General features: G+C 39.8%; 2 protein-coding genes across 7 annotated transcripts in view; one reads left to right on the plus strand and one right to left on the minus strand.

The window, feature by feature from the left end:
- Positions 1 to 10,376, plus strand: part of Lrrtm1 (leucine rich repeat transmembrane neuronal 1) — a 30,706-nt gene extending 20,330 nt beyond the window's left edge. For both annotated transcript variants that reach the window (NR_155300.1, NR_155299.1), the window contains exon 3: positions 7,773 to 10,376. The gene's annotated coding sequence lies outside the window, so the exon portion shown is untranslated. The remainder of the gene's footprint in view (positions 1 to 7,772) is intronic.
- The window catches only part of Ctnna2 (catenin (cadherin associated protein), alpha 2), a 1,098,179-nt gene that overhangs the window by 367,903 nt on the left and 707,629 nt on the right, over positions 1 to 22,647 (minus strand). The window lies entirely within an intron of this gene.

Consider the following 22,647-nt stretch of genomic DNA (forward strand, 5'->3'; position numbering starts at 1 on the left):
GTCCCTGTGCTGGTTAACGCTTTGCAGCCTGGAGAGCCTCGGGTTCCTCATGCCACACAGAGTACACTTCTGCTGTCTAGTGGTTAGAGCTAGAAATGGCATTGCATTCTTTTGAAGGCATCTTTCACTTTAGGATTAGGGGATATGCTTGCTTTAGAACTATTTTAAATGCTTCTGTCTGTGTTTTTTATTTTTCTGTGAAATTCAGTAGATACATTCCTAACTCCTGACAGGGAATCACAGCTATCTACTCATTGGACACAATTACTAAATATCTCAGGCATTTTTTGATGTGTGTGTGTGTGTGTGTGTGTGTGTGTGTGTGTGTGTGTGTGTGTGAAGGTCCTGACAGATGAATCCTTAATGAGTAAAACAGAGAAGCAAAGAGATGAAAAATAAAAGTATTTGTTGAGTGTTTTCTTGGCATGGGTACCTTCCTTTTGCAGGCTCTTAATATGCAATGTGCAGACAACTATATCTATTCAAGAGGAACCTGAGGCTTACAGAGATTAGGAAACTTGTATGAAGTACAGAGGGTCCAAGATACTGAGGATGCTGATGCTCACTCTGCTAGCTTTTTAAAGTACACAGACTATTTTTCCTTAGACAGATGGTTTCTCTACATTTCTACCCACTAAAGAGCCTAGATTGTACAGACAGCCTATTTGCCAATATATCCTGGTTGAATGCTAAACACATTCTTAATGAATGTCATGGGTGGGGTGATCAAATACAGAAATTGTGGCTATGACCTTTTATGTCTATCAATCAGTAGATGAGTCCTGTGAAACGCTGTCACCACAAGAGACATTCAGATGATGTCCAAAGAACAGCAATTACCCAGTCCAGTCTCTTACCAAGGTGTAACTTAGAGAAGATAAAGCCTAGGCTTCCATCTGTTGTCACTAGAGATGTCCTTTCTTACTTGGTGATCACTGATTATGTGTCTATGCTGGCTATCATTTCTCAAGCAGAGATAAATTTGCATGTGACACATACACAAACACACACACACACACACACACACACACTCTCTCTCTCTCTCTCTCTCTCTCTCTCCCTCTCCCTTTCCCTCTCAATCTCCCCCCCCCCCCACACACACACACACATACACACACACAGAATGGACTTTAGTTAGTAATGTCTAGAGATAGTTTTTTATTTGCATATTTGGCTGGTGTGTTACAGGCATCCGCAGCTAAGCATCTTACAATGAACGTGGCATCCCTAACAAGAAAGACTTATTTGACCACAAATATCAAGGAAGCTGGAAGGGAGACTCTTGGCTCCATGGTAGGAATGGATGCTGGGAATGAGCCTGCACAAATGTTGCTTGCTCACAATGGTCTTTCTAAGCTTTTATTTCATCTGCACTGATTCCCCATTAAGATTCCTTTCTCTCTGTCTTTTTTAACCAGAGAGTTGCAAGTCTAAATTAAAAACCCCCAGGTTGTTTGTTAATCAGCAAAAGACATGTAGTTAGCACATTCTTCCCAACGAACATATGGCAAACCTTAAATTAACTAAGACAAAACTAGTCAGAACCCTCAACTGACCCACTTTTTCCTTTAGCAAGACCTCATTTAGGAAACATGGGGGTGAGGTGGGGGATCAAGTTAATGGTGACAGACTTGATTAATACAAAGGAAACGGAGAGTATTTGATATTCCTTCCCTTCTGGTCCTGGGGTCTGACACATCCAGTTGCCCTGTCTCTACTTTCTCCAACCCCACCCAAGACCACAATGTTTTTGAGGTAAGCATGAGAATCAATTAAGAAAAAAAGTCAATGTGTTTTTTCAGGTGAGTGGGATGGGCCTATGAGTGACAGTTGTTATCTCAGAGTTTAGAAATAGGCATCCTAAGCTGCAGACATTGCTCACAAATGTATTTGGGAAGAGGAAGACAGGCACAAGGCTGACACATAGGGATATGAGGGAAGCAGAGAATTTAATTAAAAACAAATACTTAGGTCAGACTGGTTAAGTCTAACCAGGACACATTTGCAGTGCAGGTCAAATTTGAAAAAAAAAACATAAACAAAAACAAAAACAAAAAAACAAAACAAAACAACAACAACAAAACAGAATCTAGAAGTCAGGAGTTGTAGTTTTTAAACCCAGTGCTATTATTCTTCATTTTCCAGGGAAGATTTCGGCTGAGCATACCTCAGTGGGTCTCACTCACTCTGAATTTTAGAAGGATTTATCTAGTACTCCCCAAGGACACTTTCCATTCTGTACTTCGATCTCACCATTTCTCCCATCAATAAAACATGAAACAAAAGTAGTTTTCAAGTTAGTGTCATTTAACCAGAAAATTAAAACCTCTCTGTGTTCCCGTTCCCCAGACATTCTGATTCATCAGGCTTGCCTGCATATAAACGAGAAAGGATAGATGAGAAACTCACTGAGAGGTCCAGGCTTCAGAGAGGTCGATGGAAATTCATAGAAAGAGTTCAGGTGTGTGTGGTATGTATGAATATAGATTTATAAAATATGCAGAAAGACTAAGTCTAGAGAGGATACCCAACCACCTGGATATTGAGTCCTGAGATGCAGGACTGGGGCATATGCCCAATTAAAACAACAGAAAGCTAAGGAATACTACTAAGATGAGAAAAAGGAAAATATTTATTCAGGATTTCTAAAATAATTCAATATAAGTGACTAGCATTGGGGTTAGCCTTCTATTAAAGTAGTAATGTAGGGGATGGAGCAGAAGGAGAAGAGGAGAGACACGAAGAAAGACAAGGCAGGGAAGAAAGAGAGACAAAAGTAATGGAAGAAGAGAAGGGTTTCAAGATTTATGCTTTACATGTTAAAGCCATCACCAACAGTTGACGTAGACTGACTCCTAAGTCCCATTTAGCTGTATCTCTTCTGATCTACCTATTTGGCTTTTATGCTTCCTCTCAGTGGGATGTTGGGAAGCCATTTTCTTTCAGATAGGGTGGTACTTCTCAAGCCGTGTGTTTGGGATCACTGGGGACCTTTGATGAATATTGATGATTGGGTCTCACCCTAAAGTACTCTTACTTCAAAGATCCGAGGGATGGGGGAGGTTTTAGAATATTCCAAGATGACTTGTTGTATAGGTCAGTCCCGGTTAGGAATCACTGACTTAGAAGATCTTATAATAATATCCTGTTTGTTCAGAAATATAAAAGATATATAAGTTGGAAAATATCTTTTGCAGAAGATATGATGAGTCAGTATCTGCTCTATGTAAGGTTCTGATTAAGTATGGGCCTAGTTGTCGACCAGCTACCCCCGTTGGCTTCACCTGGAAACATTGGCAAAGTACATAAGTTCATTGTTAATCTCTTATGGTAATCTTATGATTACTCCTTTACTGCATTTCATTCTCTCAATTTCTCTTAATAGTCTTACAAGGCAGGCATAGACTTACCCTGTTTTGAGGACATCAAGCCTCAAATCTGAAGGCCAGCTAGACTCTGGCACACTGTTTCATCTCTGCCTTCTTGTGTGCCCTCCAACCTCCCTGAGCCTGACTTACTTTTCTTTGCCACTCATGACTCTGAGTTGCTAGAAAGATCACCCAAAGAGATGTCAGCACTTTCTTAATACCTCACACCACCAAAATATCCCTCTGTAGTCAACCCACCACCACCAACAGCTTTGCCACTTGCTCTTCCAAGAATGTGAAGGCGAAATCCTAATAAGACATTGATTGATGTGGGATGATAATTCTACTCAGAGATTCTGGCAGCTTGAATAAGAATCTTGACAGGGGGATGAGGAGAGACAGGGGTAACTTAGAGAAGTTTGTCTCATATTCAAAACCCATGCACCCAAATAGATAGGGTGGCATATATCTGGCCAGGTGATTATGCCTTGATCATTTCATTTACCAACCCAGGTCTATCATCTTCAACAATTGTTTATGAGCTTAAACCAGAGCTCATATGAAGATGCGTCTTTTTCCTTCTTAAGCCAGCATCATCTTTGAAAACCATGTATTTTTTAAACATTTCCCACCAGCATGACTATCTTCAATTAAAAATGCTACATATGAAACTGTGTGGGGCAGGATTTCCAGCGCAGAGATACTGTGGGCGGCCTCGAACAAAAGGGAGAAGACTCAGCAGCATTTGGAAGCTGGATTAGTCTGTCACAGAAAGGTCTAGAAAAGCCAAGTTACACACAATTAATGGAACAATACCACAATCTGTCTTCAGCTGGCCCAGGCATTCCTGTCATTTGTCCCTCAGCTGCAGAACCACGTGGCCTGTGATTTTGTGTCTCTGTTCCATCTTGATGGCATTTTCAGAGAAATCTCTATTTCCAGCAACGGACATTTGGTTTTTGCTTTTGCTTTGTTTTGTTTGTTTGTTAGTTTCCCTTTTAAATTGTTTACTCTAACAAGAATGGTCCCTCCTTGGAACTCACTCTTTTTTTCTAACTGCCAGTGTCATTTTTATCTGAGCTTATCATACTGATTCCCCTGCCCCATTTTTATCCTCTTTCAAAAATCATAAATAAACAAAAAAGACCAAACATCACTCAGAGGATGAAGGGATGTGTGGCATTTTAGTTAGAATGCTTTTAGATAACAGACAACTCAAACTTTTACCCTTCTAGTTCTGTTGCTCAGCCCATTCAATCAGGTAGCAGTAGTTTCTTTCCAAGAGATTAAGCACATATTTGTTGGAGTGAAAAAAGAACCATTTAACATGGAAATGTTTGCACCTATGAAAGTGAGGCACAAAGCCAGGGAACCTGGAGGCATAGTTCAACTAGACTTACCATGGGAGTGAGATGAAGATGCCTCCATATTTTCCTGATTCATTTATAAAAGATGGTCCCTCCCTTGGGAGTGATACATATACACATCACATACACATAAATATACATGTTAGTGGTTGATAGCAAACTGTTCAGTCCTGCATATTTTCTCATTTAAGTTCTGCCATGAATCTGGATCTATTTTTGTTCTGAATACTTTTCAGCAGGCTCAGCCTGAAAATTAGGTAAAAGCTGGTGGGGACTGGCGAGAGGGTAAAGGAGCCTGCTTCCAAGCCTTAGGACATAAATTCTAAGCCCCTGGTAGAAGGAGAAAAAAAAAAAAGATAGCTCAAGTCCAATGTCTGAGAATTGTCTTGCCTTTACCAATATGCTCAGGCAGGACTGAAAGGCATAGTCCACCATAGAAAATGTCAACATGTCAACAGTATTCACGAGATTGCATGGGATTATGCACACACATATGGGTTCAGTACTGTTCTCCCCACTTTTACATGAACTGTAGCCTAGTGACTTCTCCCAGAAGCACGGCTTATGAAAGTTTTCACTGAGAAAACAAAATTTATCTCCATTGTGAGTTGTCTGTTACCCACTGCTAGTTGCCACAAAGATCAGTAACTAGAGTTCACCATCTAACTCCTACAGCTTTACTTAATAATGGTGATATCAAATTATCCCAGGACCCCCCCCCCCCCAGGATACTGAGTAGAAATATCCATCTTTAGACAACAACTGTGTATTTAAGAAGTTTTTTCTTTGTGTGCAAAAAAATCCCAATTTGATTGTAACAAGCAAGTGCAATGAAGGATGGAGAGCATAGCTGAGAAGACGCCTTTCTTCTCAAAAGCAGGTTGAGTATTACAAAGCAGGTTCTCTGGACAGCATCACCAATTCTTTCTTAGACCTTGGACTAGATGGCTTTCCTTGTGATATCCTTTCTTTCTGAGCTGGTGGCGAATTCTGGTTTTGTTTCTAGCTCTGATTTAGTAGCCAAGTGTAGAGTGTAAACGCAGAAGGGGAGAAAAGGGCAACTTCCAGCCCGTTCTCTTATGCTATGACTTTCTGGCTGGCAAAGAGGAGAATGCACCAGAGTTCTGCAAAGGGCAGGTTCCAATACCCTGAGAGATCTAGTCACTCTCACAAAGATGAATATGTATGATGAAAGGAAACTTTTTATGTTCCATCTACATGTTGAAGGCTGAAGCTGTCTCAAGCCATGCCCTATATTGTGCCTTGTTCAGAGGAAGAGAACACTAAGATAATTTTTCTTCTACAGGTATACACATTAATATTAGCAACACAGACAATCTATATTATCAGAGGAAACACTAACCATTTGAGAATTGAGGACAGCTTTGATGTTCAATGTTTTGAGTCTTTGTTGACTTTTTGTTGCTGCTGCTGCTTATTTTCTGCCTCCCTTCCTCTTCCCTCCTGCTTCATTCTATCACGAGTCTCAAATATTTTCTTTCTTTTCCCCTTAAATCAGTTCATAGTTATGAACCCTGCTATGCTTTACCAACTCATGAAAAATTGCATCAAGTGTGCAAACACCTTTTTTAAGTGGGTTGACCAAAAATTTCCTCTATTTTATGTATAAGGTACAGCCATGCATATAGCACATCAACAGATATACAATATACATGTGATATTAAAATTTCAGGGAAACAGAGAACTGAGGGAAAATGTCAACAGTCTTTCTCAGCGGGAGATGGTGATAATGAGGAGGGGAATGTCTGAGCACACTGAGAACACTGCCTACAGTGATTGACATGGTGAGGGGATTACCGCAGGAAGGATAAGCATCATGGTAGGTCAGCAACCAAGGTTTTGAGAAGAACAAAGGGGTCCATGGGTTCTGATGACAAAAAGTGAGATTTAGAAATTACGTGGAGAGTTGCTATAACCAGGAGGACACATGGTCTTATCAGGCTCGCCTGGACTCAACATTTCCCACGGCTTATGTCTAGAGCCTTCAGAATGAATTAAAGAAATGTTGAACACAGAATTAATGGATGGCTTTGGTCCTGCCTCGAGTTGCTGGCTTAGGTTTTGGACCTCAGTCTTCTTGTCCTTGAAATTCATTATATAATCCCCTGTCAGTCTGTTTCACAATAATGTAGTTACAATCGAGAGCGATAATGTTGTTGAGGAAGTCTGGAGTCTTAGGGTAGTGCTGTCAGAAGTAATGTGGTTCCACCTCCCCATGTGACATCTGAGGGCCACAGGCATGTCTTACATTCCTTCTGTTCACCGATCCTGCACCTTACTGTGCGGTCACTGGAGAGAAAGGAGAAGGCTCAGTTCACCCAAGCTACTAAGTTCCACCTAAGCAGCTGCTTCAGTATTTTTCTTTTGACAGGGGACAGAGTTTCTCTGTGTAGCCCTGGCTGTCCTGAAACAGACTCTGTAGACTAGACCAGTCTCAAACCCAGAGATCCACCTGCTTTTGCCTCCCAAGTGCTAGGATTAAAAGTGTTCACCACCACCACTCAGCTATTGCTTCAGGATAATTATCTGAAAGTATTGGCACTGGCTCTGTTAAAAGGCTGGCCTGCAACAAATGCTCAATCAACATGAATCTTCTCTTGGGTCCCTTTGGCAATGCAGGTGCATGACATGTATATAAAAACTGAATGAGGGTAAGCCCAATTGGCACAAGAGGCAGTTGGTGTCCTGATGTGGAAACTAAAAAGAGACTTGAGGAGTAATAGAGAGCACTAGATCACCACAAGAAAGAGTGAAGAGAGGGACAGGAAGGAGTTATGTAAAGTAATTAGCAGAGAAATGGATGGAGAGAGAACTGTCTGTCACTAGAGTCAAGCACAATACTTAGAAACTTGCATAGACCTCACATCAGGACTTACCATAGCAGATACTCTGTGCCTAGCCTACAGTGCATGCTTCTTCTTCTTCTTCTTCTTCTTCTTCTTCTTCTTCTTCTTCTTCTTCTTATTATTATTATTATTATTATTATTATTGTCTAATATAGTGGTTCTTTCAACAGATTCCATATCCATCCATCCTCTGCACTCCTCTCCTCAAGCAGCGTATACCTGCTTCATCTCCTGTGAGCTTAGAGACTTCTGGAGGAAGGTGGGAACAAAATCTCCTTTGGCTCAGTGGTAACCACGTCTTGCCATCAGAAGTGCATGTGTTGCTTTTGTGAACCTCCAAGTGCTGACAGCCATGGTGGTATTGTATCTGCCAGCTTGTGTGACTGTATTTCTGGACTCCATAGCCAAGCAGTTCTGATCTCCAGCAAAAGCCAGCCACACATACCAAAGCAAGCTGCCCACATGTTTATGCAGAACTGCTAACCCACGGGAACTGCGATGAAAAGAGATAAGAGAGTCAGAAGGAGTGCTTTTGTTTTGATTTTTCTACTCAAATGAGCTCTTTGAAGGAAAAAAAAATTAAGAAAAAGAAAGGAGAAAAGGAAGAAAGAGAAAAGAAGAGAAAAGAAAAGAAAAGAAAAGAAAAGAAAAGAAAAGAAAAAGAAAAAGAAAAAGAAAAAGAAAGAAAAAAAGACTCTCCAAGCTGGTGCTCTGCCAAGCTTCCTCCCCTTTCTTCCTTGTCCAAGCACTCCACCGTCTGTGCAGACTGTATAACAGCAAGTTCTGGAAACAGGCAGAGGAATCGGGTCCAGTCCCGAGGCTGTGCTATCTTAGTTTATGTGTGGTGAGGCTTTGGAGACTTTGGTTTTTACCTTAATCTTTTATCGACTGGCAGATTTTGGAAGCAAAGCTGTTACCACCAGTTTCTGTTTGTAAAATGAGACTAAAGGAACTATCCACAGAGAAATTCTGGTATCTTCTCTGTAGTTCACTGCTTCCTCTAACAGCTGGCTTCACAAAATACAATTGTGCTAAATATTAAAGAATGTTAATAAAAATGACAAGTGATTTTTTTTTTTCTTTTGCTCCCAACTTCTTTTCACCTTTGTAAAACGGTGGCTTCTCAAAAAAATGTTACTGTGATCAACATGACTTTCCAAAGCAATTTTCTAAAAGCAGATGTAGATTTGTTGTGATCACCATGAGCTTTCCTGTCATGAGGAGGGGGTGGATTGCTGTTTCTCTCACCTTTGGGTAAGTGTTCCTTCCTTGGGACATTCAACAAAGGAAGAAAACCAGGTTGTGAGGGCTTTTTTCTTCCTTCCTTCCTTCCTTCCTTCCTTCCTTCCTTCCTTCCTTCTTTCTTTCTTTCTTTCTTTCTTTCTTTCTTTCTTTCTTTCTTTCTTTCTTTCTTTCTTGCCTAAATAGGAACAACAGCGAGGAGAGGATTCCAGTATCTGGATCAGACCTTGAGATGCTGCTTAACTAAGAAAGTAGTTTCCTAGGCCCATGTACCTATGCCCTCAAATGCAGTGTCCACTAAGTAAATACAATAGTGTTACAGTGCACTGAACTCGAAGCTGGCTCATACAGATTCTATTCATGCTTCACAGGAAGGGCAAGTTAAACACACCATGGGATAACATTTGTGCTGCTTTCTTTGTCATGTTTGCATGACCATTGGCCTTCAGACCCATAAGGAATGAAAGATGACTGGACTTTGAAACACAAAAGCTCTAGAGATCTGTACACAAGTTGTGTGGAATGGGATGAACAACACCCAAATCTGTTGGTTCTGAATGGTTCACTCTTTCTGTTTTTAAAGTAGGGTTAAAATTATGGCATTTTGCACGTTCTGAAAACACACTAGCATTCAATTAGTATCATGTATCCTCACCAAAATTCTTGACACCATTCTCACATCTGTTACTAAACCTGAGCATAGACTTGTTTTAATTATATATAGTAAATGTCCTTTACAAAGTTACTTATAACAGAATGCTACTTAGTATATGGACCTCTGGGCCTCGCTAGATAGAATTAAATGTTTTGTTTATAATTATGTTGGTTTAAAGTTTGGTGGATGCCTGTGAACCTATTATGGGTCAGTTCAGTAGTTTTAAAACAACCAACAGGTGCCTGTTATTTCTACTACTTTCCCTATGTTTACATCTTTTACATAATCTCTTCTATTTTATATTCATTCGAATTTTCATGATGACCCAACATTCATTCAATTCTAAAGGCTTTCCCAAGGTTCGTGTTTACTTGTGGACCTGTCTCTCACCAGGAGAAGGTGTTAGAACAGTTACTGTCCTTAGCACCCATGTTTACTAGTTTAGAGGGCCCCAGAACATCTTTCCATGTTCTCTACAGGTTAATAGTAATTTACTCATGTATTATGTATAAATATATATGCACAATATAAACACATATACTGTGTGCATGTATCCATGTATATGTGTGCAGGTATGTGTATGTGCATATACACATCAAAGTCAATACAAATAAGCAGTTGTCTTCCTCTGATGCTTTCTTTCTTAGTTATGAGACAGGATCTTTTACTCAACCTGACTCAGATAAACTTGTTGGCCAGCAAACCCTTGTAACCCTACTGTCTTTATTTCCCCAGTTCTGGGATTCCAGAAATACAAAATCATGCTGGCAGTTCAGGAAGATCAAATTTGTGTATAAATGCTTTTCTGCCAAGTACTTTACTGACTGAGCCAGCCCCTCCCTGTGTGTGTGTTCAATTAAAAACATGTATATTGGTATTTTGCCTGTGTGTATATGTCTATATACTACGTGTACACTTTATGCCCATAGAGAATAGAAGAAGGTATTATAACCTTTGTGCCTAGAATTATAGATGGCTGTGAGTTACTATGTGGATCAAGCGAGGGTCCTCTGGAAGACCCTGAGGTTAACAGTAGCAGTTAAGAACAACCAGTCCTCTGCACTGCTTAGCCACCTTTCCAGCCCATCATGTTGATATATTTTATGTCACATTATATACTCACAGTCAGTGGACAAGTCATCTTCATCAATTCATTTCAGTTGGTCTCTAGTCACACTAGGTGCTACAAATTGAGAAAGCATGACCTTGCTTTCAAAGGTTTAGAGAACAATGGGACAGGTACATCATTCACACATGTAATGGAAACCAAAGGTGGGAAAGAATCCATTATCTTCTCCAGGCAATACTTTATATATAGAGTTATCCTAGAGACAATAAAGGCAGAAGATTTTCTAAGCTCATCAAATGGGTGGGAGGTTGAAGAGGGTTGAGAAAGAAGGTGTGCAGAAGTAAGTGTGATGTGACATGTAAAATGAAAAGGGAGTGTTTCTCAAACAAAAAGTTCACAATGGACAATGACATGAAGACAGGCAAAAGAATGGGAAGCCCCAGCCAAGAGTACCAGCAAGGTGCACAACAGTGCGTGATGACTTGATTTTTCATAAGTAGATACTTAATCAGCAGGACAATCTGGAAGCTAAGTTTGCTCCCTTTCTCAAATATATCCCATGTCTGTAATTCATGCTGCTGCAGAGAAAACAACTAATCACTCTCATATCCTCTTCCTGCATTCAACCTCAGAATGAAAACAGGAGCCCTGAGGTTTCCCACAGGGAAAAAAAGAAGAAACTACTGGAAGGTGTTGCTGCAGTACCTAGAACAAGCAATTTGGAGAAGGTCTTCTGAAATCAAGAGATGCTGTTGTGGCAACCTAGGGATTTTGGAAGTGGCAAACACGGGCCACCATGAGGTATTTATGAGATATCCTAAAGATGTTGATCTCAGGCACCCACTTAAAAAGTCATCTTATGTCCAAACATAGCTTGCAACATTAATTCTGCTTCACTTTGGGAGATCATGGAGACACAATGAGTGGGCATGTGGAAGTTAAGTGGCCTGAAAACATAGTCCTATTTTGTGGGTTCTGAATGGACATGTGGTGATCAGAATCGCTGTTTCACAAGGAGGGATGAGAATGGAAAATAAAAGTCACTCTCGATTTGTATGGTTTTCATTCCCTTGCAATTTTATCATCTTCTACTTCCTTGCTTTTCCCTTTCTAAACATTTCATGTGGATAGAATCATACAATACGCAGTCTTTTATCTAAATTCTTCCCCTTGGTAGATTTCCAAGGTTTATATACACTGTAGAATGTACTTGGAAATACAGCATACAAATTGTACCATGAGCATGCCACACTCTGCTTATCCAGTCATATCTTTCATGGGTACTTGCTGTTGTGAATAATGAAAATGGCTTTGGATGTTCGTGAATATATTTTAAATATTCAGATTACTTCTTTTATTTTTATATCTAAAAGTAGAATGGTTGAGATATACGGTGATTTTATGATAGCCAACTTTGTAATTATTTATGTATTTTATGTATATGTAAGTATACTGCACCTGTCTTCAGACACACTAGAAGAGGGAATCAGATGCCACTAGAGATGGTTGTGAGCCACCATGTGGTTGCTAGGAATTGAACTCAGGACCTCTGGAAGAGCATTCAGTGCTCTTAACCAGTAAGCCATCTCCCCAGTCCCTATGTTAGTTAGGCATTTTGAAAAATTGTTAATATATTTTCCAAATCATTAGGCTAATTTATATTCCTATCAATAAGGTATCAGGTATGAGGGCTCCATTGTACATTTTCTCCATCTTGTTATTGTGTTTTAAAAATTACATATAACTTTGGAAATTGTGTGTATGTGTGTGTGTGTGTGTGTGTGTGTGTGTATGTGTTCATGCATGCATATGTCCATGCAGGTGCCCATACAGTTCTAATGTCCTATGTGATTAGGGTGGGGACCATGTACTTGAATTCCAGTAGATTTATAAGTAGACTGCACAGATATACATTCATGCTCCTCCTGTGTTATTATAGGGGACAGGAAAAAGGTAATGTCACACTCCAAGCCAGACTATTTAGATGTCTTACCTTCTTACTCATAAAGAGGTTTCTCACTGCACTAGAGAAAATAAAGTGATTTTCTCTATATCTAAAGAGACCTGCCTCGGCTATTTCATTGAAGCTATGAAAAAAATGGACTAATACATTCTTCACCTCTGTTCTCCTCAAGTTCTTCAGCTCACTTTCTGGTTACCACAAGCAGTACACAGAAAGCCAGACTCCCTTTTTGACATGACACAAGAATACTGTTCACAGATTCCCTCAGATGCAACAAATGCTCATGTCACCATTGATATTTTTCAACGGCAGCAATACCACCAAAATAGGACTTCTCTCACCCACTATGCTAGTCACTTCCCTATTGGTGTAAAGGAGTACCTGACAGAAACTATTAAAGGGGATGACATACTTATCTTGGTCCACAGTAATGATGCTGGCCTACCGTGGACTGAAACTAAGAGGCAACAAGCCACCTTAGAGCTGCCTGTCTCACTCCTCTTTCCAGTGCTGCAGTTGTAGCTACGTGCTGCTACTCTCAGCTTTTACATGAGTGCTTGCACTGCAAAGACTTTACCCACTGAGTCATCTCCTCGGGCTCTGGGTTTATGTTCTGGGTAAGTATCAAATGCCTCATCTCTCTCCCTATTAGTCCTATGATTCTCTATATCTACAAACACACCAATATATATGGCTTACAAAAGAACTTATTCAATAAGCTATTTACTAATCTCTATTGGTGGTTGAAGCCCATGTTCTCTCTTATACTTATGCTTTGTCCTCTTGGCAATAACTTGTACACTTTTATTTTCTTATTTTGGCATGTGTGTGTGTGTGTGTGTGTGTGTGTGTGTGTGTGTGTGTGTCCCACGTGGGTCCCACATGGAGGTTGCAGGTGAATTGGTTCTCTCCTGGCATCTTATGAGATCCAGGAATTAAACTTAGCTCATCAAATCTGCATGTAAATACCTCTGCCTGCTGAACCACCCCACTGTCGCAGTGTTTTAGGACAAACACTCTCATTCTTTAAATCCTCAGAAACTAATATGGAGGTTTGATTACTACTGAGTCAGAAGTTGGCCCTTGGCCCTTTTGATGAGGATGACCTCATTTGAATTATATGAGTTATATGCAGAACTCAAACTCTATGAATTTCTGAGACGCTCCTAAAGTGGCCTGAGACTTGGCAATTCACTGCCTTAGAAATCACAGATCCTGAGTAGGTGTGCAAGGATGTGTCTGAATGGATAATTAATCTTTGTTCTCCATGGGGATCCCAAATCCCTTCAGATCAATGGAGCCAGGAGGTGGCATTTCAGTAAATAGCCAATAGTATTTTATGCCTCTCTTGAGAAGGTGGAACAAAATGATGTTTCCCTTAAATATTGCAGAAAGAAACAGTTTAAGGCACAAAAGCAGCTTAACAAAGGAAACAAGCAGAGTTCTATGTTCCTACAATGCCTTTCAGAAATGTGGGAGAGTCATTTGCCAATTAAAATATGTTCTCTGCTTGAAGAAGTGAAAAATAAGGAAGGAGAAAAAAGGTCAGCAAAGTTCAAGACTAAGACCTCTCCCATGGACAGACTAAGTGGCCCTTGACTAAAAGCATGCTCTAAGTGGACACCGTCAAACTAAGGGCAGGTGCATATATTTGCATTATAATACCAGTGGCTTTAGAACTCTAGTTGATTTTTGTATCCACAGTAACTGGCTGAACTCTCTAGGATAGTAGATAGTCAAGAGAGAAAGTTAGAAAAGCCTTTCTTTGGAAGAAAATGTTTGTACCTAACCCCCATGACACATTTAACACCGGTGAAGTCTTCTCATAATTTTTAAAATTTATTGGTATGTGTCAGTGTCTTCCCTGAATGTATGCATGTGTATCCTGAGTTTAGAGGAAGGGTCCCCTACAACTGGAATTAGGTATGGTTATGAGCCATATGGTTCATGTTGAGAACTGGATCCAGGCCATCTGTTGCAACAAGAGACTCTTTGCAGACCTGTAGTTGTTTGAATGAGCACACGCCCTCATTAGGCTCATATATTGGCATGCTTAGTTTCTAGTTGATGAACTCTTTGGAAAGCATTTGATGTGTCCTTGTTAAAGTAGATTTGTTCCTGTTGAAGGAGATGTGATGCTGGGGATGGGCTTTGAGGTTTTAAAAGCCCACATCAGGCCCATTGTCCTGCTCTGCCTGATCCAATGATGACCAGGATGTAAAGTTCTCAGCTACTGCTCCAGTGCCATGCCTGTCCGCTTCCCAATATGACAATGGACTAACCCTCTAAAGCTGTACGCAAGTGCCCAATTAAATGCTTTCTTTTGTAAGAGTTGCTTTAGTTTTGGTGTCTCTTCCCAGCTATGGAACACCAAGACAAGTCCCCAACTAAAGACTTTTGAGTTATAAGAAACTCCTGGAATTTACCAGCATTTGCAATATGGGCTGGTCTTTGTCATAATCATTTGTTATTTGTTTGGTGCTCTATTGTATAAAAGACATATAGTCACCATATATCTTCATGTTTAATTAGATCAACATGTGGGTGAAGTGGGAAAAGACAATGCCCATCACCTTGACTTGTGTAGAAATGTGTGCCATTGTCTCCACCTACACTGATGCATACTATAGAATTGCTGAGAAACTCAAAGTACAGGACTCAAAGGTGTACAACATTCTGCCTTAAAGGCTGATATTCTCCAAATTTAAGAACTAGCTCCACTCGTTTGATTTTTTACACTTCTGAATGCATGTGCACACACATCGGAGGCCATTTTATGGGAGTTAGTACTCCCCTTTCCACCACATGGGGACTGAACTCAAGAAGTCAGAAATGGCAGCAAGTACCATGGAGCCAGCTCTCTATTCCCCAGGCAGGCCATTTGAAAATATGAAAAACCTGAAAAGCTAGAGCTCCATTGTAGGACTTAGGGCAGAGCAGACTCCTGGTTTCAGTTTAGAATTTAATCTTTTTAAGTTATAATCTCTGTAATCCCTCTCTGTCTCTCCCTCCTTTCCTTCCTCTCGTGTGTGTGTGTGTGTGTGTGTGTGTGTGTCTGAGAGAGAGAAGAGAGACAGAGAGGGGAGAGAGAGAGTCAGAGAGGGGACAAAGAGAGAGAGAGAGAGAGAGAGAGAGAGAGAGAGAGAGAGAGAGAGAGAGAGAGAGAGAGAGAGAGGTGTTACCAATATGGACATCAGTGGACTTTCAGGAGTTAATTCTTTTGCAATCACGTAGGTCCTGGGAATCAAATCCAGGTGGCCTGGCTTGCGAACAGACTTTACTCACTGAGCTCTCGCCCTTGCTCCCAGCTTCCTATTTATATTGTGTAAATCTCTCAGGGAGAGAGTCTGGGTTATGATCCACAGTTTTTATCCTTCTATCACAGTTGGTCAAGGAAAAGCCCAGGATTATGACAAGGTCCTGCTTGCAAAGATCAACTTCATTCATGTAACTTTTCTGTTCAGTCAATATTCTATTTCCCCCTGCCTCCCTATTGGCATCAAAGGAAGAAACATGGAGCAAAAACATGGAGCAAAGTGCCAAAGGAAGAGGCAGGTGAGTTTAAAAGGAGAGGAAAAAGAAACAGCATTGTAAAACTATATGATATCACAGTTGGGAAGATACCTTTAAACATCAAAAGTTATGCTCTCATTAAACAGATGAAAAAGTGAAAATGGTTTGTTTATCACCAGTGTTGAAAGCAGAGACTTGCCAGCAAGTATCCCCTGCATCAGGCTGACACTTGCCCTGGACATTGTGCTCAACATGTGTCAGCTAGGGGGACAGACAGAAGAATCAGAGCTCAGCACAAGACTACATGCACACTTGTAGGCTGTGGACTATCATAATGCTGACCTAATGGTCTCTGTACGGTCATTTTGGCCATGTAGACACAAGACTACCCAGGCCAATTCCCTCAGGGAGACCTTCCACAGCTGCTCAGTGCAGATGCCTCCGGGATTTCTATACCTTAGATATGATAGAACAGTCTGGGTAGACTCTGGAGAGTCTGGATGGGGACTGTTCATTAGAAAGATCAATCGTCTGACAGTCATGGTGGCACATGCTCTTAATGCCAGCACTTGGGAGGCAGAAGTAGCTGCTTTCAGTGAGTTTCATTTCAGTCTGATCTAGACAGGACTATGCAGAAAGACTCTAACTCAAACAAACAAAGAAAAACACACAAATAAACCAACAAACTATCAAATAAGCAAACAAAGATTAATCAAAGGATCATTAGACTGGAACTAGGGAAGGAGACTGGAGACTGAACTAAACTGGGTGACTAGTTATTTAATCACTGTTATGTAAGAAAGCTTCAGTACAAACTCTGGACACCAACACTTAGTGAACTCATGTATAAGATGGACCATACCTCGGTCAGGGATATATCTAGACCTCATTAATGTCCTACACAAAAGTCTCACACCCCAACTCTGTACTTGTGTTTCCTCTGATCTTACTCGTTTGAATTGTTTTGAGGTCTATAGTGTGTGTGTGTGTGTGTGTGTGTGTGTGTGTGTGTGTGTGTGTGTGTGTGTGTGTGTGTTTAGGTAGGTCTCATTATGCAGTACATGATAGCCTTGATCTTGGAGATTTTTTTAAACTCAATTTTCTAGGTATTGAGATGACAGATGTTACTTCTATAACGTATAAAATCAATTTACTTGAGAAGAGTTTTTGCTATCCTCGGTTTTTTGTTATTCCAGATGAATTTGCAAATTGCTCCTTCTAATTCGTTGAAGAATTGAGTTGGAATTTTAATGGGGATTGCATTGAATCTGTAGATTGCTTTTGGCAAGATAGCCATTTTTACAATGTTGGTCCTGCCAATCCATGAGCATGGGAGATCTTTCCATCTTCTGAGATCTTCTTTAATTTCTTTCTTCAGGGACTTGAAGTTTTTATCATACAGATCTTTCACTTCCTTCGTTAGAGTCACGCCGAGATATTTTATATTATTTGTGGCTATTGAGAAGGGTGTTGTTTCCCTAATTTCTTTCTCAGCCTGTTTATTCTTTGTGTAGAGAAAGGCCATTGACTTGTTTGAGTTAATTTTATATCCAGCTACTTCACCGAAGCTGTTTATCAGGTTTAGGAGTTCTCTGTTGGAATTTTTAGGGTCACTTATATATACTATCATATCATCTGCAAAAAGTGATATTTTGACTTCCTCTACACAATGGAGTACTACTCAGCTATTAAAAAGAATGAATTTATGAAATTCCTAGCCAAATGGATGGACCTGGAGAGCATCATCCTGAGTGAGGTAACACAATCACAAAGGAACTCACACAATATGTACTCACTGATAAGTGGATACTAGCCCAAAACCTAGGATACCCACGATATAAGATACAATTTCCTAAACACATGAAACTCAAGAAAAATGAAGACTGAAGTGTGGACACTATGCCCCTCCTTAGAAGTGGGAACAAAACACCCATGGAAGGAGTTACAGAAACAAAGTATGGAGCTGAGATGAAAGGATGGACCATGTAGAGACTGCCATATCCAGGGATCCACCCCATAATCAGCTTCCAAATGCTGACACCATTGCATACACTAGCAAGATTTTACTGAAAGGACCCAGATGTAGCTGTCTCTTGTGAGACTATGCCGGGGCCTAGCAAACACAGAAGTGGATGCTCACAGTCAGCTAATGGATGGATCACAGGGCTCCCAATGGAGGAGCTAGAGAAAGTACCCAAGGAGCTAAAGGGATCTTCAACCCTATAGGTGGAACAACATTATGAACTAACCAGTACCCCTGAGCTCTTGACTCTAGCTGCATATGTATCAAAAGATGGCCTAGTCGGCCATCACTGGAAAGAGAGGCCCATTGGACACGCAGACTTTGTGTGCCCCGGTACAGGGGAACGCCAGGGCCAAAGGGGGGGAGTGGGAGGGTAGGGGAGTGGGGGTGGGTGGGTAAGGGGGACTTTTGGTATAGCATTGGAAATGTAAATGAGCTAAATACCTAATTAAAAAAAAATAGTTTTTGAAAAAAAAAAAAATCAATTTACTTATTTATATATTTTTTTTGTTTTTCTCTTTCTTTCTTTCTTTCTTTCTTTCTTTCTTTCTTTCTCTCTCTCTTCCTTCCTTTCTTTCTTTCTTTCTTTCTTTCTTTCTTTCTTTCTTTCTTTCTTTCTTTCTTCCTTCCTTCCTTCCTTCCTTCCTTCCTTCCTTCCTTCCTTCTTTCTTTTTTTTTTTTTTTTTGCCTGACTGTATGTCTGGGTACCACATGTATGCTGGATACCTGTGGAACACAGAAGATGGCATCAGATTCCCTGGAACTGTGGTTACAGAGCTGTTGAGAGCTACCATGTGGGTGCTCAGAGTTAAATGAGTGCCCTCTAGAAGAGCACTGGGTGCTCTTTCCTGAGTGCTCTTTCACTCTTCCCCTCCAACCAAATCTTAAATATTTCAATTTTCAGTGAGTTCTTGGAGTTGTTAAGTTCTACCAAATGTTTCAGTTGAGGTCCTTGTGGTAACTACTAAATTCTCATATAGTTTTTGTGGAAATAAAAAAAATTAAGACAGTTTTAGTTTGCTGAAGAGAAAACAAAACTTGTCTGTGTGTCTTAGAGACTCATTTGATAGGCTGGGCTACAGTTTATGTCAGAGGTATCCCTGCAACCTCTGCCTTCCAGACATTGATGGCTTGTTTAAAGATGTGTTTACAGGACCCCCAGCTATGACTGCACCTCCTTCTGGGACTTCCTCATTAAGGCATACTATTTATCAACAACCTTCTCATAATTCTATCTAGTAATCAGTTATTATTTCCATGTATGAACTGAGCTGTGCCACCAATCTAAATTCACTCTAAATAGTGCACATGAGTAACTGTACAACTCACAGGACACTTGAAAATTACTGTTATTTTGCCTCACCCCTTTCTTTGTCCCATTTCTACTTTTAAGAAACTCATTCCTCTGTCTTCTTGATGGAACTTATTTGTAGTTGAGTTTGTGTTTCTTTGAAATAAAAACAGCAGTTTCTTTTATCTTAGTTTAATGTAAGTATTCTCAAGGTGATAAATGGGCCATGTGTATGAATGGCATTGAGATCTTCAGTCCCTGAAACATATTTTATTTATTAGTATTGTTACTGTGTGTGATGTGTGTGTGTGTGTGTGTGTGTGTGTGTGTGTGTGTGTGTGTGTGTGCAGGAGCACATGTGGATTATATAGGCATGATAATAAATGTGTATGTCATTGTGTGTGTGAAGGTCAGAGGCCAACTCTGGGAGTTGGTCATATCATCAACAACCATGAGATCCAACAGGTATATGAGTCTTGTACACACTGAATTCACTTAGATAACCAGCCCCCCCTGAAGAATTCTTCTCAAAGAATTTTGTCTAAACTTGCTCCTATACGAAATTTAGTATAAAAACAGGGTTCCATCTTGCAATTGAGGCAGAAATAACGTATGTCAGAGTTTATAAACAACCATGCTAATGTACAATTGGCTTGAAACTATCTTTTCCTGTATCACAGAAAAATCAACAAGTTGTATGAAAAATACATTCACTTAGAATAGCCTCCCCTCTCTCTTTCTTTCTACCAGCCTCTCTCCATCCCTCCTTTCCCTTCCTTCTTTTCTCTCTTTCTTTTTAAAGAAAAGATTCTCAACATGAATTACCTACAATTTTCTCATCTATTATCAAGATAGGATTTAACATCCTAATAATATTGCCGATGAGAAAGGAAAAACAGATAAAATAAAATCTATAATAGAGAAACATATGACATCCAATTTAGACTATCAATTATTAATTTAAAAATAAAAGGAAAATATGAACTTAAATAAATTCATTTATTCTATTGATTGCTATAAAATGCCATAATGGATGTTCATGCATTTTCTTGAACTGGTTAGTTTTACTTGAGAATTAACCTATATTTTACTCCTTCTCCCCTAGATCCTTATGCTTCTCCCTTCCCTGAACTTCTGACTTTCTCCCTCCCAGCTTCTATCACTTATTTTGTCTTCCACATCTCTCCTCCTCTACACTTCTCTTGCTTTCCTCCCCTCCTAAATCTTCTTAAACAGAATAATAGACTCACATTCTCTGCAGAGTTACTGGGGAAACTAAATGTCAAGTTCCATACTAATTCATCAGCTATTAATTAACAATATCAACAACTCTTTTTTTCATTACAGATAACACATTTCAATGATTACTTTTTTTTTAAAATAGAATTTATCTCAAAGGCCTTTTCCTGTTATCTACTGCAATAATAATAATAAAAAAAATCATCATCCAGTCATCATTTTAATGACTAATCATTCTCCCCTCACTAAAATTAAATCATAAAAGCTTTTAATTAAATGGAATGGTAACTGAATGACTTTAATCATGCAAAGAATTAAAATGAAGGATGCATTTTTCTCAAATCTTGACAACATGTAACGACGAGGCTTGACCTCCATGATCAATCCTGACCATAAGCAGGATGATGATTTCCTTGCCTTTGAGCATCACCAACAAAAGACCTCTTATTGAAACAGCACATTCTGCTGCTGCTTCTTCTTTGGAAGAGGGTTCAATGAAATCACCAACCCCCGAGCAAGTGATAGGGAGCGGTCCTTAGGACGCATCAAGGTAAACACATGAGCTGCGATATCTTAGCCCTTTAGAGGACTTACTCATTTTCAGAATGACTTGAGTTCAGATTCTAGTATACACATCAGGTAGCTCACAAGGCCCTGAAACTCCAATTCAGAGGACACAATGCCCTTTTCTGGCTTGAATGGGTACTCCTACATACAATGCACACACTTACACAGACACACACACAAATACACCCATGTCTTTAAAAAAGATGATACCATGTTGCAACTTTAGGAACAACAAAGAGGTTCAGACCACCTAAAATATTGTTTATTAAAAATTATATTAACTGAGGATTTCATATAACATGTGTTGATTATATCCATTCACACTCCTGCCAACTTTTCCAAAAATTCACTCTTCCTCCTCTTTCCTCCCTTAGAAGTCACTACCTTAATTTGACTCTTCATTCTTCTTTAAATTTTTATTCCATTTGTTTATTTTATGTGTGTATGTGTAGGTGCATGTGTCATGGTTAATGTGATGTCATAAATGGACAACTTTCGGAGTTGGTGCTCTCTTTCTAATATGTGAATCTCAGGGATCAAACTCCAGTCCTTACCCTTGGTGGCCAGCTCCTTTCCCTGCCGAGCCAGCTAAAGAGTCCTGACTCTACATTTCAGAAAAATAGCACAGCAAAACGTTATCCTGGAACTTTCCTTCATGTACTTAATCGCATACAAATTCAAACTATCCAGTTAAAGTTTGGGATCAGATAATTCAGACAACTATTTAGTATAAGCATGGCTGACTATTGAATGGGATGTATTCACACTCAAAACAATTAGTGCTAATCTGAAATCCAATAGCACTACCTTGGAATTCCTACTTGTATGTGAATGGACATGGAAATGTTCCTGGCTAGCAGGATGAAGTGGAAGAGAGAGTGCAGAAAGGGGAGAAGATGAGCGTGATAATTTCCCTTTTCTGCCTTTTCCCTCAGTCTAACTCCTAACATATGGATCCTGCGTAGCCCAAAGCTCTCAGTTTCTAGGACTGAGATTTACAAATACAACTGATGTCCCTTGGACAAAACACACAAACAGGGAATTAAATAACATATTTGGCCTTTGGAAATCATATCCTGAAAATGTAGTCAGTTCTGTAATTAAATTCCAAATCATTTGAGGCCATCAGTTTGGTAGCAGATGAGATGGTGCTTTTGTTCATCTTTCATCCACAGACTGAGTTTCCAGAAATCCTTAGCAGGGTATTTCCAGATTATTGCCTGAATGACAGTTACATGTGTCTAATAATTTACTAGAGTCAATGGATTTCTCTAAAATGAATTCAGTGAAATGTTATTTATATAGATATGAATAATACATTGATAAAGGGAAGAAGAGTAGTTGGGAAATACATTTTAAAGTGACGTTACAGTAATGATAAGTAATTATACATCAACCTACTGCTTGCTGATACGATTTAACTAGCCCTATTTTGAAATAGTATGGCTGTGGTTCATATGCGAGTGGACTCCTGTCTAAAGGG

This window comes from Mus musculus, chromosome 6, assembly GCF_000001635.26.
Source record: "Mus musculus strain C57BL/6J chromosome 6, GRCm38.p6 C57BL/6J".
In the NCBI taxonomy this organism is placed as follows: domain Eukaryota; kingdom Metazoa; phylum Chordata; class Mammalia; order Rodentia; family Muridae; genus Mus; species Mus musculus.